At 40.5% G+C, this 14,213-nt stretch overlaps 1 pseudogene; it reads right to left on the bottom strand.

Moving 5' to 3' along the window:
- Nucleotides 1–440: 440 nt before the first annotated feature.
- On the bottom strand, nt 441–940 carry LOC149469810 (histone H2B 1.1-like; annotated as a pseudogene).
- Between the last annotated feature and the right edge of the window lie 13,273 nt (nt 941–14,213).

The following is a 14,213-nucleotide window of genomic DNA, read 5'->3' on the forward strand; positions in this document are numbered from 1 at the left end:
TGACAGGTACCCGCTCTTACTTCCGCAGTTGTTCTTTGATCTTACCTGTTCCTCGATCCAGCCGTGCGCTGTCTTCCCGGCTTCTGTAATGGCGCTCGGCATGACAGCCGGGTGCCCAGTGCGCATGAGCGAGAAGCACTTGCGCTTTGTGATTGGTCCGGCGGCTTCTGGGATCTGTCATGTGTCCCAGGTACCGCCTTACCATTCACAAAAAGCACCACTTCTTGCGCATGCGCACTTGGCACCCGGCTGTCATGCCCAGCGCCCACACTACAGAAGCCGGGAAGACAGCGCGCCGCTGGATAGAGGAACAGGTAAGGTCCCGCTGCAGAGCTGAGCGGCCGGCCCGGTATTCTGACACGGCCGCGGTGGAAATACCGGACCGGCCGCTCCATATTCGCTCCATAAGACACACTGACACACTGACATGGAGGGCCGTATTAAACCGACCCTCGGGCCGTAAATGGCCCGTGGGCCGGACTTTGGACATGCCTGGTGTACTTGGTGACAACCTTGGTGCCATCAGAGACTGCATGCTCTGGGTAGGAGGTGAAAGGCGGTCTGGATCTCCTGAGAGGTGATGGTGGAGTGCTTGTTGTAATGAGCCAGGTGGTAAGCTTTGCCAGCAATGCACTTGAAGATGTCATTGACGATGGAGTTCATGATGCTCATGGCCTTGGAGGAGATGCCGATGTCGGGGTGGTCCTGCTTTATCTCCTTGTACACATAGATGGCATAACTCTCCATTCTGCTCTTCTTACGCTTCTTGCTGTCTTTCTTCTGGCTCTTGGTCACGGCTTTCTTGGAGCTCTTCGTGGACACCGGCGCAGACTTAGCTGGTTCAGGCATGATAAGGGTTAACCACTGCTTGGCTGTGTGCAGGGAAAGCTCATCACATAGTAGGGGCTTCCGGTGGACAGTTTCAAAACAAGAAGGAACCTTGGACCAGGATATAAACACTGGGCGGATGGATACACCTGCAGGACAAAATAAGTGCAGCATTAAATGTACCAAGAACACTAGTAAACTGGCAACTCACACAAGAAAAAAATGGCACTTTTTGCATGTATTCCAGTCGGCTCATGCATCTGGGATGGGGAGCCTCTTCCTAAAACTTGCAACCTGGAAAATCATGGATGACAGCTTAGATGAAGAAGTGAAAACCAACAAGATGGCAGAGGTCTTCTGTGAGTGCAGAGCAGACTGGAAGTGATGTCATAGGCATGTCGGGATGGAGCTATGCATTTCAAGGCCACCTTTCTCAAGCTCTGCTGGAGCTACAGACTGGGCTACACTGACTTTACAAAAAAATTGGCTATAGTTTAAATAGTGGACATGGAAATATTATTAAAATGTATTACCATTGTATGTACTATTCTGATAATAATGGTCAATAAATAAAAGTATATAGAAAAAAATGTGTTTACAAGATATTCAGGAAAAATGCCAGGGTGAAGCGTGTTTAAATATTTTTAATATAAATATGTATATTTATTATCTTCTTCTCAACATTTTAATGGGAAAAACATCATTAATTCAAAATGTTTCGATATGGGCCCCTGCACTAACATTTTAAAAGTATTATTATCATGCAGTGGAAAAAGACACTAATGATGCATCTCTTGCTTTTTGCCATGTGGGCTTTGTGACCCTTGGTGCCCTAAAATAAGGAAGGAATATACTTATTAAGACACAAGTGTGCAGAAAACGTGATTTCTTAGCTTGTCATGTCTGACATGATATTAATAGATAAATCTGCCGCCTGCCAGAACTTTTCTGCTTATGAAGCCAACAGTAAACAAGCTCAAGAAAAAAATGTGTAAACAAGCACAAACACAGATTAACTAATTCCCTGCTGTCTACAAAATAACCATATCTTTGACATTCCCACAGTTTGTTGCGTATATAAACATCCATTGATAATGGCTTCAGTTTTGTAGCCCATCTCCAGATAGAAATGAGTGAACTAAGCTAAAATTTGCACAGCTGTCAAATGATTCAGACTTAAACCTCGTTCCACTGGCGGACTATACAATACACAAATTGGCAAATTACCAAAATTAGCTTTTATAATGTTTTCATTTGTTTCTGCAGAAGTGTGTTAGCAACACGTTGAATTTTAAGATTTTTTTATTTAGTTTTTGTGTTGTAGGGAAACACTGGAAAAGTATGGCGGGTGCGTAGCAGTGTACTGTATGACAAACGCTAGCCAAACCACTAATCCAATGATCATAAGTTATGCATGGAACAGTCAAGATACACTTCTGTGCATATATTGTAGAGAATTTACATCTTTCCACAAATTACTACATTGTGGATCCTACCACAAAAAGAACAGCAAGCTAAAAAATAAAAAAAACTCCACTTCATAAATAAAAGATCTAGAGACTTCTTACTGTTATTATACATGACAGTTTTCCTCTTCCCTTGTCAATGATTAATGAAGTGGGTCCCCATTCATTTGCTAACAAAGAGGAAGAAATATTGACTGACATCATTGCATGGCATCAATGTGGCAATGGCCATATTTATTTAAATATTTCAACCACTCTCCCTCTTTTGTTTACATTCCAGTCAACAGCTCATGGAGGTGTTATAAGCACATGGTAGTCAGTGAGTGTATACAGGTGGAAGCGTACATATGTTTTTTGTTTTGGTGGTTTGTGGGCATCATTCATTGTGGTCATCTTGGATCTACATCACTGGATAATATGATTGATGATGGATTTACATTGTTGGACATTGTTTGGGTTTTTATATTTTTTAACCACTTGAGCTCCAGAGGATTTACCCCCCTTAATGACCAGGCCTTTTTTTGCTGTTTGGCGCTGCACTAATTCAAATGATAATTGCGCGGTCATGCAATGCTGTACCCAAACGAAATTTACGTCCTTTTTTCACATAAATAGAGCTTTCTTTTGGTGGTATTTTATCACCTGTGCGCTTTTTATTTTTTGCGCTATAAACAAAAAAAACATGAAAATTTTGAAAAAAAACAATATTTTCTACTTTCAGCTATAAAAAATTTATCGTAAACTCAAAGTTAGTCATAAATTTAAGCCAAAATGTATTCTGCTACATGTTTTTGGTAAAAAAAATCCCAATAAGTGTATATTGATTGCTTTGTGTGAAAGTTATAGCGTCTACAAACTATGGTATAGATACTGTAATTTATGCCTTTTTTTGCTATACAGTGCTGCACTAATTCAAATGATAATTGCGTGGTCATGCAATGCTGTACCCAAACGAAATTTACGTCCTTTTTTTCACACAAATAGAGCTATCTTTTGGTGGTATTTTATCACCTGTGCGCTTTTTATTTTTTGCGCTATAAACAAAAAAAACATGAAAATTTTGAAAAAAAACAATATTTTCTACTTTCAGCTATAAAAAATATATCGTAAACTCAAAGTTAGTCAAAAATTTAAGCCAAAATGTATTCTGCTACATGTTTTTGGTAAAAAAAATCCCAATAAGTTTATATTGATTGCTTTGTGTGAAAGTTATAGTGTCTACAAACTATGGTATAGATACTGTAATTTATGCCTTTTTTTGCTATACAGTGCTGCACTAATTCAAATGATAACTGCGCGGTCATGCAATGCTGTAGCCAAACAAAATTTACGTCCTTTTTTTCACACAAATAGAGCTTTCTTTTGGTGGTATTTGATCACCTGTGCGCTTTTTATTTTTTTGCGCTGTAAACAAAAAAAACATGAAAATGTTTTAAAAAAACAATATTTTCTACTTTCAGCTATAAAAAAGATATCGTAAACTCAAAGTTAGTCATAAATTTAAGCCAAAATGTATTCTGCTACATGTTTTTGGTAAAAAAAAATCCCGTGCATTAGCGGGCCAACGGGCGCTATCTGGGAGGGGTGCTAACACTATCGGAAGTCACCAGTGACACTAATACAGTGATCAGTAAAAATCTGTTCACTGTAATCAATGACACTGGTGACAGGGCAATGAAGGGGTTAACTGGGGGGGAGGGGGTGATCAAGGGGTTAAATGGGATTTCTGGTGCACTAGCGGGCAAATTGGCGCTATCTGGGAGGGGCGCTAACACTATCGGAAGTCGCCAGCGACACTGATACAGTGATCAGTAAAAATCGGTTCACTGATCAGTGACACTGGTGACAGGGTAGTGAAGGGGTTAACTGGGGGGGGGATTAAGGGGTTATACGGGATTATTGGTGTATTAGCGGGCAATCTGGCGCTATCTGGGAGGGGCGCTAACACTATAGGAAGTCGCCAGCGACACTGATACAGTGATCAGTAAAAATCGGTTCACTGATCAGTGACACTGGTGACAGGGCAGTGAAGGGGTTAACTGGGGGGGGAGATTAAGGGGTTAAATGGGATTACTGGTGTACTGGGGGGCAATCTGGCGCTATCCGGGAGGGGCGCTAACACTATCGGAAGTCGCCAGCGACACTGATACAGTGATCAGTAAAAATCGGTTCACTGATCAGTGACACTGGTGACAGGGTAGTGAAGGGGTTAACTGGGGGGGGGAGATTAAGGGGTTAAATGGGATTACTGGTGTACTAGCGGGCAATCTGGCGCTATCTGGGAGGGGCGCTAACACTATCGGAAGTCGCCAGCGACACTGATACAGTGATCAGTAAAAATTGGTTCACTGATCAGTGACACTAATGACAGGGCTGTGAAGAGGCTAACTGGGGGGGGGGGCGATTAAGGGGTTAAATGGGATTACTGGTGTACTAGCGGGCAATCTGGCGCTATCTGGGAGGGGCGCTAACACTATAGGAAGTCGCCAGCGACACTGATACAGTGATCAGTAAAAATCGGTTCACTGATCAGTGACACTGGTGACAGGGCAGTGAAGGGGTTAACTGGGGGGGGAGATTAAGGGGTTAAATGGGATTACTGGTGTACTGGGGGGCAATCTGGCGCTATCCGGGAGGGGCGCTAACACTATCGGAAGTCGCCAGCGACACTGATACAGTGATCAGTAAAAATCGGTTCACTGATCAGTGACACTGGTGACAGGGTAGTGAAGGGGTTAACTGGGGGGGGGAGATTAAGGGGTTAAATGGGATTACTGGTGTACTAGCGGGCAATCTGGCGCTATCTGGGAGGGGCGCTAACACTATCGGAAGTCGCCAGCGACACTGATACAGTGATCAGTAAAAATTGGTTCACTGATCAGTGACACTAATGACAGGGCAGTGAAGAGGCTAACTGGGGGGGGGGCGATTAAGGGGTTAAATGGGATTACTGGTGTACTAGCGGGCAATCTGGCGCTATCTGGGAGGGGCGCTAACACTATCGGAAGTCGCCAGCAACACTGATACAGTGATCAGTAAAAATTGGTTCACTGATCAGTGACACTGGTGACAGGGCAGTGAAGGGGTTAACTGGGGGGGGGGCGATCAAGGGGTTAAACGGGATTACTGGTGTACTGGCGGGCAATCTGGCGCTATCTGGGAGGGGTGCTAACACTATCGGAAGTCGCCAGCGACACTGATACAGTGATCAGTAAAAATCGGTTCACTGATCAGTGACACTGGTGACAGGGCAGTGAAGGGGTTAACTTGGGGGGGGGGAGCGATCAGGGGGTTAAATGTGTCCTCTAGTGTGTTCTAACTGTCAGTGTGCTGTTTTACTCACTTTTACTGTTTCTTCTCTGTCTGGAACGGAATGTGTCCAGGCAGAGAAGAATGACATCATATTCTGCCCTGTGTGAATGTCAACACAGGACAGGATAGGACAGGGACCGATCATGTGATTTCAGCCAGAAATCCCTGGCTGAAATCTAATGATTGATCCCTCCTGGATCGAATCGTGTCACCCGCGGGTCGGGGGGGCGCGCGCGCGCCCCCTACCCGCGTAAGTGTCGGGAGCGTGGAGCCCGTTTTAAAACGTGGTTTTGCGCTCCACTGCCGCCCTGCACATGTATATACACAGTGGCAGGGCGGCAAGTGGTTAATAAAGGACTTGTCAAAAAAGTGTGTGTTGTTTTTGTTTTTCATTTATGTAGAGGAGGTGATATCTGAATAATCTTTTAGTTTTAAAGAGGGTTTTCAAATTCTGATAAAGCTGCAGACACCCACAACCACCAGGCCAGGATTGCGATGAAGCGGCCCTTTTCCTCATCAACCTGTAGACAAGGGATCCCTCCTTTTCTTATCAGGCTGCTTGCTTAGATAATGGTCTGCATGCATGCATGGGGTCCCCTATTTACATCTCTACCAGACCATCTAGAATAAAGGTCTAGTATAGATTAAGGTGATCTCCAGCCAATTGCTTGAAAAAAGAAGTAAGCAACCGGCAATTGCCGACAATTTTAATGGCATTGTTTTCTTTGTAAATGACAGTTTTGTAAAGTAGTTTGTATATATCATGCAGATGCACAGCTTCGCAGTTAGGTTAAGGGTATCCTTCAAGCATGTTATATGGAAGAATTTTGCCACTTAATGTTTCTTTTTAAGCATTGTTACTACTCCCACCAGATTAAATTTCACTTTTTTTTGGCACATGTTTCCTGGACAGTGCCCAGTCAGTCCCCATGCCATTTGTTCAACAATCCCCTGCCTAATAGCCTAGAAAATGTCCATTTCTGCATTTTCAACAAATGACTCCTACTGAATTCAATAGGGCTTGGATTCAACACCTAAATGTTCATTAACCTTTTGCTGCCCAGCCAATGGCTGTTTGGCAGCCGGCAAAATCCCTCAGCGTTCCGGGTGGATGCCATATGGCGTCCTCCCGGGCATGCGCAGTTTGCGCGCCTGCAGAGCCGCGCAGTGGCATGATCTGTCACCAGCCGTGTTCCTCGGTCGCGGCCGATGACAGATCTGAGTACCGGCCCCGTTGCCGGTACCATTTGACCTGCTGTGACCAATCACAGCAGGTCACATGACAGTTGTATACAATGGATGGTTTCATTCATGCCATCCATTGTATACTAGTGTGTCTAGCTGTGAATGGTCACAGCAATCACATGCACAAGCTGGGCCAATCACAGCCCAGCTGTGTCATGTGATTAGCTGTGGCCAAACACAGCTAAGCACAAAGAAAAAAAAAAACCCTGAATGAATCAATGTTATTCAGGTAAATGCTTGCTTATAGCAAAGTAATTCTTTGCTATAAGCAAATTCTGTAAAAAAAAAAAAAAAACTGATTACTTCCCCAAAGTAGTACAATGTTACTATGGTACTACTACTACTTTGGTCATAGTGAAATATGAAAAAAAATCTTAAAAAAAGAAAAAAATTTAATAAAAAATTAAAAATAATAAAAAAAATAGCGAAATTTTTTTTTTTAATTTTAAAATTTTCCGAAAAATTATGACAAAAAATACAACTTCAAAAAACTCGCCATGCTTCTTATGAAGTACGTCGGACTGTCTACTTTGCAAAAAGGGGTAATTTGGGGGATGTCTACTGTTCTGACATTCTTGGACCTCAAGAAATTAGATTGGCCGTCAGTACTTCAGGATTGATCAATTTTCAGATCTATACCATAGTTTGTGAACTCTATAACTTTCCCACAAACTAAATAATACATCCTAATTTGGGTTATTTCCACCAAAGACATGTAGCAGTATACATCTTGGCCTAAATTTATGAAGAACAATTATTTATTTGCAAACTTTTATAACAGAAACAAAGAAAAAAGTGTTTTTTTTCAAAATGTTCTGTCTTTTTTTGTTAATTTAGCAAAAAATAAAAATCCCAGCGGTGATTAAATACCATCAAAATAAAGCTCTAGTGTGTGAAGAAAATGATAACATTTTAGTTTGGGTACAATATTGTATGACCGTGCCACTGTCATTCAAAGTGTGAGAGCGCTGAAACCTGAAAAATGGCCTGGAAGGGGGTAAAAGTGCCCGGTATTGAAATGGTTAAAGGGTAAGTTCACCTTTGGGAACATGTTACATGATCCACCAGTTTTTGGGGTGGAACATGTGACATGTTCCCACTCCCGGAGCTGCTGCCCACTTCACTTGTATCTAGTGACAGCTAGCTGGGGATTCCCCCCCCCCCCCCCCACTAGCTGTCATTATTTTTTAAAAAATAGCAAAATTCTGTGAATGGAAAACTACAAGTCCTGACAGTCTTTGCGGCTGTCTTCTTGTAGTTCTCAATTAACTACCACAGTGCTGTTGAGCACTATGGTTGTTCATTGTCTCTTCTTTGTCAGTGTGTATCTGCCTGTTTGTACAAGATATGAGCAGACAGATACACTAAGACCACTTTCACACTTGAGTATTTTTCAGCCCGAAGCTGAGAAATGCTCAACAAGTAAAATCCCATTATTTCCAATGGACCCTGTTCACACCTGAGCATTCTGTTACCTGTAGCAAAACACCTGTTGCTCAAAAAAGTACTTTTGTTACTTTCTAGGCAGATCTGAGCATTTTGTCCCCATAGACTTGAATGGAAAATGCCTGAACAGTGGGAATGAGGATTTTTTCAAGTGTTTTTTCAAGCGTTTTTTCAGGCATTTTCAGCTCAAACAGCAGCTATTTCTTTTCCCTTTTGGCTACAGCAAAAAATGCCTAAATGAAAAGAGCCTGAAAAAATGCCTATAATATGTGCAAAATCTGCTAAAAAAAACCCCGCTCAGCTCCTTGCAAATGTAGGCTCACAAGTCTGCAGGAGTCTTCAAAAAAATGTGCATTTATTATTTTTTTTAAAAAGGTGAACTTATCCTTTAAGTTCACAAACTTACCCCAAGTCCGAACCCTAGGTGTTTTGTCCATCACTTTTTCATTATGCCAAGTCAATCAGCAAATCATAACTTTGATGCACAATGAAAAGTTTCAGAGATGTGAGGGTTTTACCAAAATAAAGCAGAAAGCACAATAAAAAACAATTAGTGACTCTTTTCTAAAACTTTTGGTGAAGTAGATAATCAAACAATAGTAAGTATGGATTTTTCTATTGTGCACTACAAAAAAAATCTGATACAGTCCTAGCAGATTTCATCAAGCTTCACAAGTAGGGTCATAACAGTTTAGAGGGGCCTCGACTAGGAATGATGCTCTACTGGACCTGGTAATCTCAAACCATGCAGAGCCTATTACTAATATCCATATAAAAGAACATCTGGGTAACAGTGACCATAACATAATTTAATTTATTGTTAGCTGTAAACAACAAGCACATACGGGAAAAATAAAAACACTCAACTTGAAGAGAGCTAATTTTCCAAGGCTAAGAGCTGCTCTCCCAGACTTAGACTGGGATGGAATATTAGCATTGATGAACACAACACAGAAATGGGAGTTGTCCTAAATTTATGACGGAATTAGATTTTTTTTAATTTTCAGGACATGTTTAATAGCAAAAAGTCAAAAATATTGTTTTTATCTCAAAATTGTCGGACCTTTTTTTATAGCACAAAAAATAAAAAATGCACAGGTGATCAAATACCACCAAAAGAAAGCTCTATTCATGGGGAAAAAAAGGACATAAATTTAATTTGGGCACAGTGTTGCATGACCGCGCAATTGTCAGTTAAAGTAACGCCACGCCGTATTGAAAAAAAAGACCTGGTCAGGAAGAGGGGTAAATCCTCTGGAGGGCAACTGGTTAATATATTTATAAATGATAAAAATACCATTTCAGTCTTTGCAGATGACACCAAGCTGTGCAGTGGAATAACGTCCTTACAGGATCTCTTCAACTTACAAGCCGACCTCAATGCGAAATGGGAAACTATGTGGCAAATGAGGTTTAATGTTGATGAATGTAAGGTTATGCACTTGGGGGCTAAGAATATGCATGCATCATACATACTAGGGGGAGTACAACTGGGGGAATCAATGGTGGAGAAGGGTCTGGGGGTTCTGGTAGATCCTAAGCTTAATAATGGCATGCAATGCCAAGCTGCGGTTTCTAAAGCGAGCAAAATCTTCTCTTATGATTTTACATTTTACAGAATTTGTGTTTTTACATTTGTATGGGATTTGACATCAGCTATTACCTGGTGGCACACTAATAACTTTAATCTCCCTAGCGGTATTCCCGAGTGTAGCTCGGGGTAAAATGTCAGTACCAAAAGCGGTAACCCCGAACTACACTCGGGCTTACCATGCAGCGCTGCATAGGGATTCCCTGCAGAGCTTACCTTGTCCTTCGCTCCCGCGATGTGTCCCCTGCAGCATCCCCAGCCATCTCCTCTGGCCGATGCCGGCATCCGGCTTCTGTGTTCCGGTCCCTGTGACGTCGGGACGTACGGGCACCGCCGGCAGCGGGAAATTTGAAAATTTTTAAAAATGTCCTTTTTTTTCCAAACAAATTTTACATAGTAAAACATTGCTGTTTCAACCCATTTCACATACATTTTGTCCCAAGTGCTTTGTCCTGTGCCCTGCCTGCATTTTGTCTGTTCTTTCTGCCTGGAAACTGAGAAACGTCCATGGCGTCCAAAAAGTGTCCCTTTAGGTCAAAAGCGGGTTTAGATCAGCTAGAGAACAGCAATAGTAAATCAGAACCACTTGCAGAATTGAGTGATAATGATTCATGGGGAAATTCGTCATCAGACACTGAAAACGATTTTGCAACTTTGCTCAGCAATGTGCGAACTCGGCGCTCTATTTCAAATTTCAGTGTTTTCGGTTTGATTATATTATTGAATTAAATGTATTATTATTATATTATTATTTTTTATGATTATTTATTAAATTATAATTTATGATTTCGTGTTTCAAATTTTATCATACCCGGGATGTTTAATAGACTCTTGTTCGGACAGATTTCAGTGAGTTATTCCTAAAAATTACAGCCTACAATAAAAAAACTACATATTTCCATGCAAAATAATGGTACCGCTTTCAGCACCAAAAATCTGAAATAATCAGACCACCAAGGAGGTTAATATACTATACAAGATTACAACAACATCCGATAAGCACTTGTGGAGTAACATCCAAAAACATTTTAACATCTTAATTCAAGAAATATTTTGCCATCTACAATTAAATCACTCAGTATCCACTCAAAATAGGCAGAAACACAGACTTACCAATACAAATAACATTTTCAAAAAGTTTACATTTTTTACCTATATCTGCTTTTGATGTCAATCTTATCACATTTATGTTAAAGAATTAGAATAAAGTAGGTGAATCTTTTCATTAACAAATTATTGAAAGACTGGTCTTATTTATAGGCAGATATATTAATGGAAACTCAATATAACAACTTAATATGACAATAAAGTGCTCATAAAGTGGCAACTAATAGTTCTGTGAGATTAGTACATTTTAGATCTAATTACATAAATAAATACACCTGGGACTGTGACAATGTGTAGACACACTTCATATTTTGGCATACTGTACATGCCTAAAAGGTTCTGGGGTTCTATACCAGGATTTCTTTTTTCTATTTCAAACTTTTTTTCTATTTAAAACATTCATTACAATGCTTGTGAGGCCATGGTTCATAAAAAGGGTACAGTATATTTTTAAAAGCAACATTAATTACCAATATATTCAAATACACAGCACAAAAATTCCTAGAAAAGTAATCCACCTCCACCCTTTAAGGGACCCTTCTGAAAAAGTCATAGGAAGTGACGAAACGCGTCAGAACACGTGACGTCAGACGCATCTACGTTGACAGGAAGTGCGATCGTGGCCATCTTGGAAGTGGGAACATGTGGCCAGTGTTCCCTAGTCTGTCTGCATGTGCATCTCTATGAGGAGGAGCTGCTTTATCCAAACTGTAATGTGAGTTATTAAATAAAGGATGTTATTTTATTGAATCTACCATATTTAATTGTGGATTTTCTTATGAGGAGAATGGAAGCAAAACTTTAATACTGGATGGAATTCTACAGTTAAGAAGTCAACCAAGATTTGTGTTATGCCCTGTCATTTTATATATAGGGTAATTATCCATCAGCACACATGTTGGAGATTGTTTGGTTTTGGGTGTGTGTAGGGTTTAAGGTGATCACTGATGAATATATAGTGTGGTGTTACACATTTGCAGTGATACACTTTGAGTTGTTTACACAGATTATATAGTGGACACGATGTGTGAGTGTTTCACTGATTAGGAATTTAGTTACACAGAGAATTAAAAATATATGTGTATATGTAGATATTCGCATATAGATTAACATTGTTTTTTTTGTTTTTTTTCTCACAGTATTGCATGTTGCACAGTAAGGGGCACGTGTGTATTTATTATCAAAAAGGGATGACACTATGTTGAGTTTTTTCCTTTTGACGTATATTGTCATCAGAATTTGCGGGTGTTGAGAAAAAGATTTGTCGTTGAAAGAAGAAAAAAGAGACTTTGCTGAACATTTGGTTACACTAGTGAACATTAATTACCAACTCTTCTCAGCTATCAAAAGAAGAACTAGCCATTGGGATTTTCATGGTGTACAGCCTCAAAAATAGCACAAATGTGTTATGAATTTTTTCAGTTTTTATCCAATAGAAACAAATACTGGCCAGTTACATAGTAGTCCATTTCTACATCGAGATATATCATTGCTTCTGTATACAAGATCCCATCTATTGCTTCATAATTTTGATAGGATGCAGCTATCCCATATGCAGGTCATATAGTGGGAACAGTTCAGTTCAATGCATTTCACAGTAACTTCAGGAACCTAGAGGTGTTCTAAAAATGGGTACAATAATTAGCATTTTTCAATATTAAAGTAATACAACAAAGTACAATACTACAATGAAAAAATGCTATTAGAGGTTAGGTTACTTACATATAAGTATATAGTGTATTAGGAATATTGCCAGTACTGCAGTCTACAAGCTTAAAGTGTTACTAAACACACGACAGTAAAATCAGTCTGTATATTCAGTAAAGCATGCTTGTTATACTCACTGTGGAACCTAAGGGGTTAATCCTCCAAAATGTGTAAACAGGATGTTTGATCCTCTCTTCTCTGATCCTCCCCTTCTACCAGTGTCTCCTAAATAACTTCCGATAGAACAGAAACTAGGGGCAAGCTGCACATACTTAGTTTGGTGTGTACTGCTAGAGAGTTTTTTTATTTTTCTTTGGAGAGTGTATGTGGTTAGTAAAGGGCCAATCAGCACTCTCCAGACAGAGGTCAGAGGTCAGAGGTCCTGCATCCTGCTACAGGAGAATGAAAACTCCTTCCACAAGCTGTAATCAGTGCTCTGCTGGACACTGATAGAAGTCACAAGACTGATCTAACTGCAGATGAGAAAAGGTATTTAGCAGTTTATATTTACTAAAATAATTGCATTTCCATTCTGTGTGTACTGTGAGACCAGATATAGTGATTGCAGGGTCCTGGGTTTAGTAACACTTTAAAAGACTCACCCTCATGGGATGGAGGTGAGGGAATAAAGAACCCTAGAGTTAAAGAAACAAAGGAAGAGAAGATCAAGAAGCAGACACCTTTGCTTCCCCCAACTGAAGAAGGACCAAAAGCTACAAAAAAGCAATCAATTATACAGTATGTATAAACATAAAGCTGCACTATAACAAAATTATGAATAGTCAGTATCTCTGACCCAAAGTACATGCCTTCTTCCTATGTATATATCCAGAAGTTAATAATATCCTGTTTTCATGTATAGGATGTTATTACCTGCAACAGTAGAGGTGAAAAGCCCAAAAAGTCCCTTCTATATCAAACATCCACAGTTTGAAAGATCATAGACATGTCCAAGCAAGTCTATACAGCAATAAAGCATATAGCAATAAACCATGGCCAACCTCTATTCTATACTGTTTCCAAGTGGATTTGACATGTACATTCCCAGCGTATATGTGGGTTCCTTTTATATTCCCCCCATCTTTCTTTCTCTTCTGCCCTTCCCTTCCAGTGTATACCACCCCCAGCACTACCTCCATGATGTCATTGGCAGTGCAGACAAATAATCGTGCATGCACGCTTACTTGGTTGCCATAAGATCTCCACCATGGGTGAGCACTACTGCCACAAGGAAAAATAATCTTCAAAGGCCCTCCCTCCACTCCATCCATCTAGGGGGGGCAACTAGAGAAGGGACACTCGAGCAGCAAACATACCCACCCTTATACCAGACAGATGGTACTTGCAGTGAAAATGCCAACCCCATGCCTACTACCATGATTGCCATGCAGTACACACAATTGTGACATGGTAGTATGTTAATTAGAGGTTTAAATCAGGGGAGGAGACAATACTGGGTGACACTGCGCCCAGTGATCTTTGACTTCTCCCATGTTGTTCAGGTAGAACTC

The sequence above is a fragment of the Staurois parvus genome, unplaced genomic scaffold (genome assembly GCF_062004578.1).
Source record: "Staurois parvus isolate SC_StPar_1 unplaced genomic scaffold, SC_StPar_1.0 ptg000059l, whole genome shotgun sequence".
NCBI classification, from domain to species: domain Eukaryota; kingdom Metazoa; phylum Chordata; class Amphibia; order Anura; family Ranidae; genus Staurois; species Staurois parvus.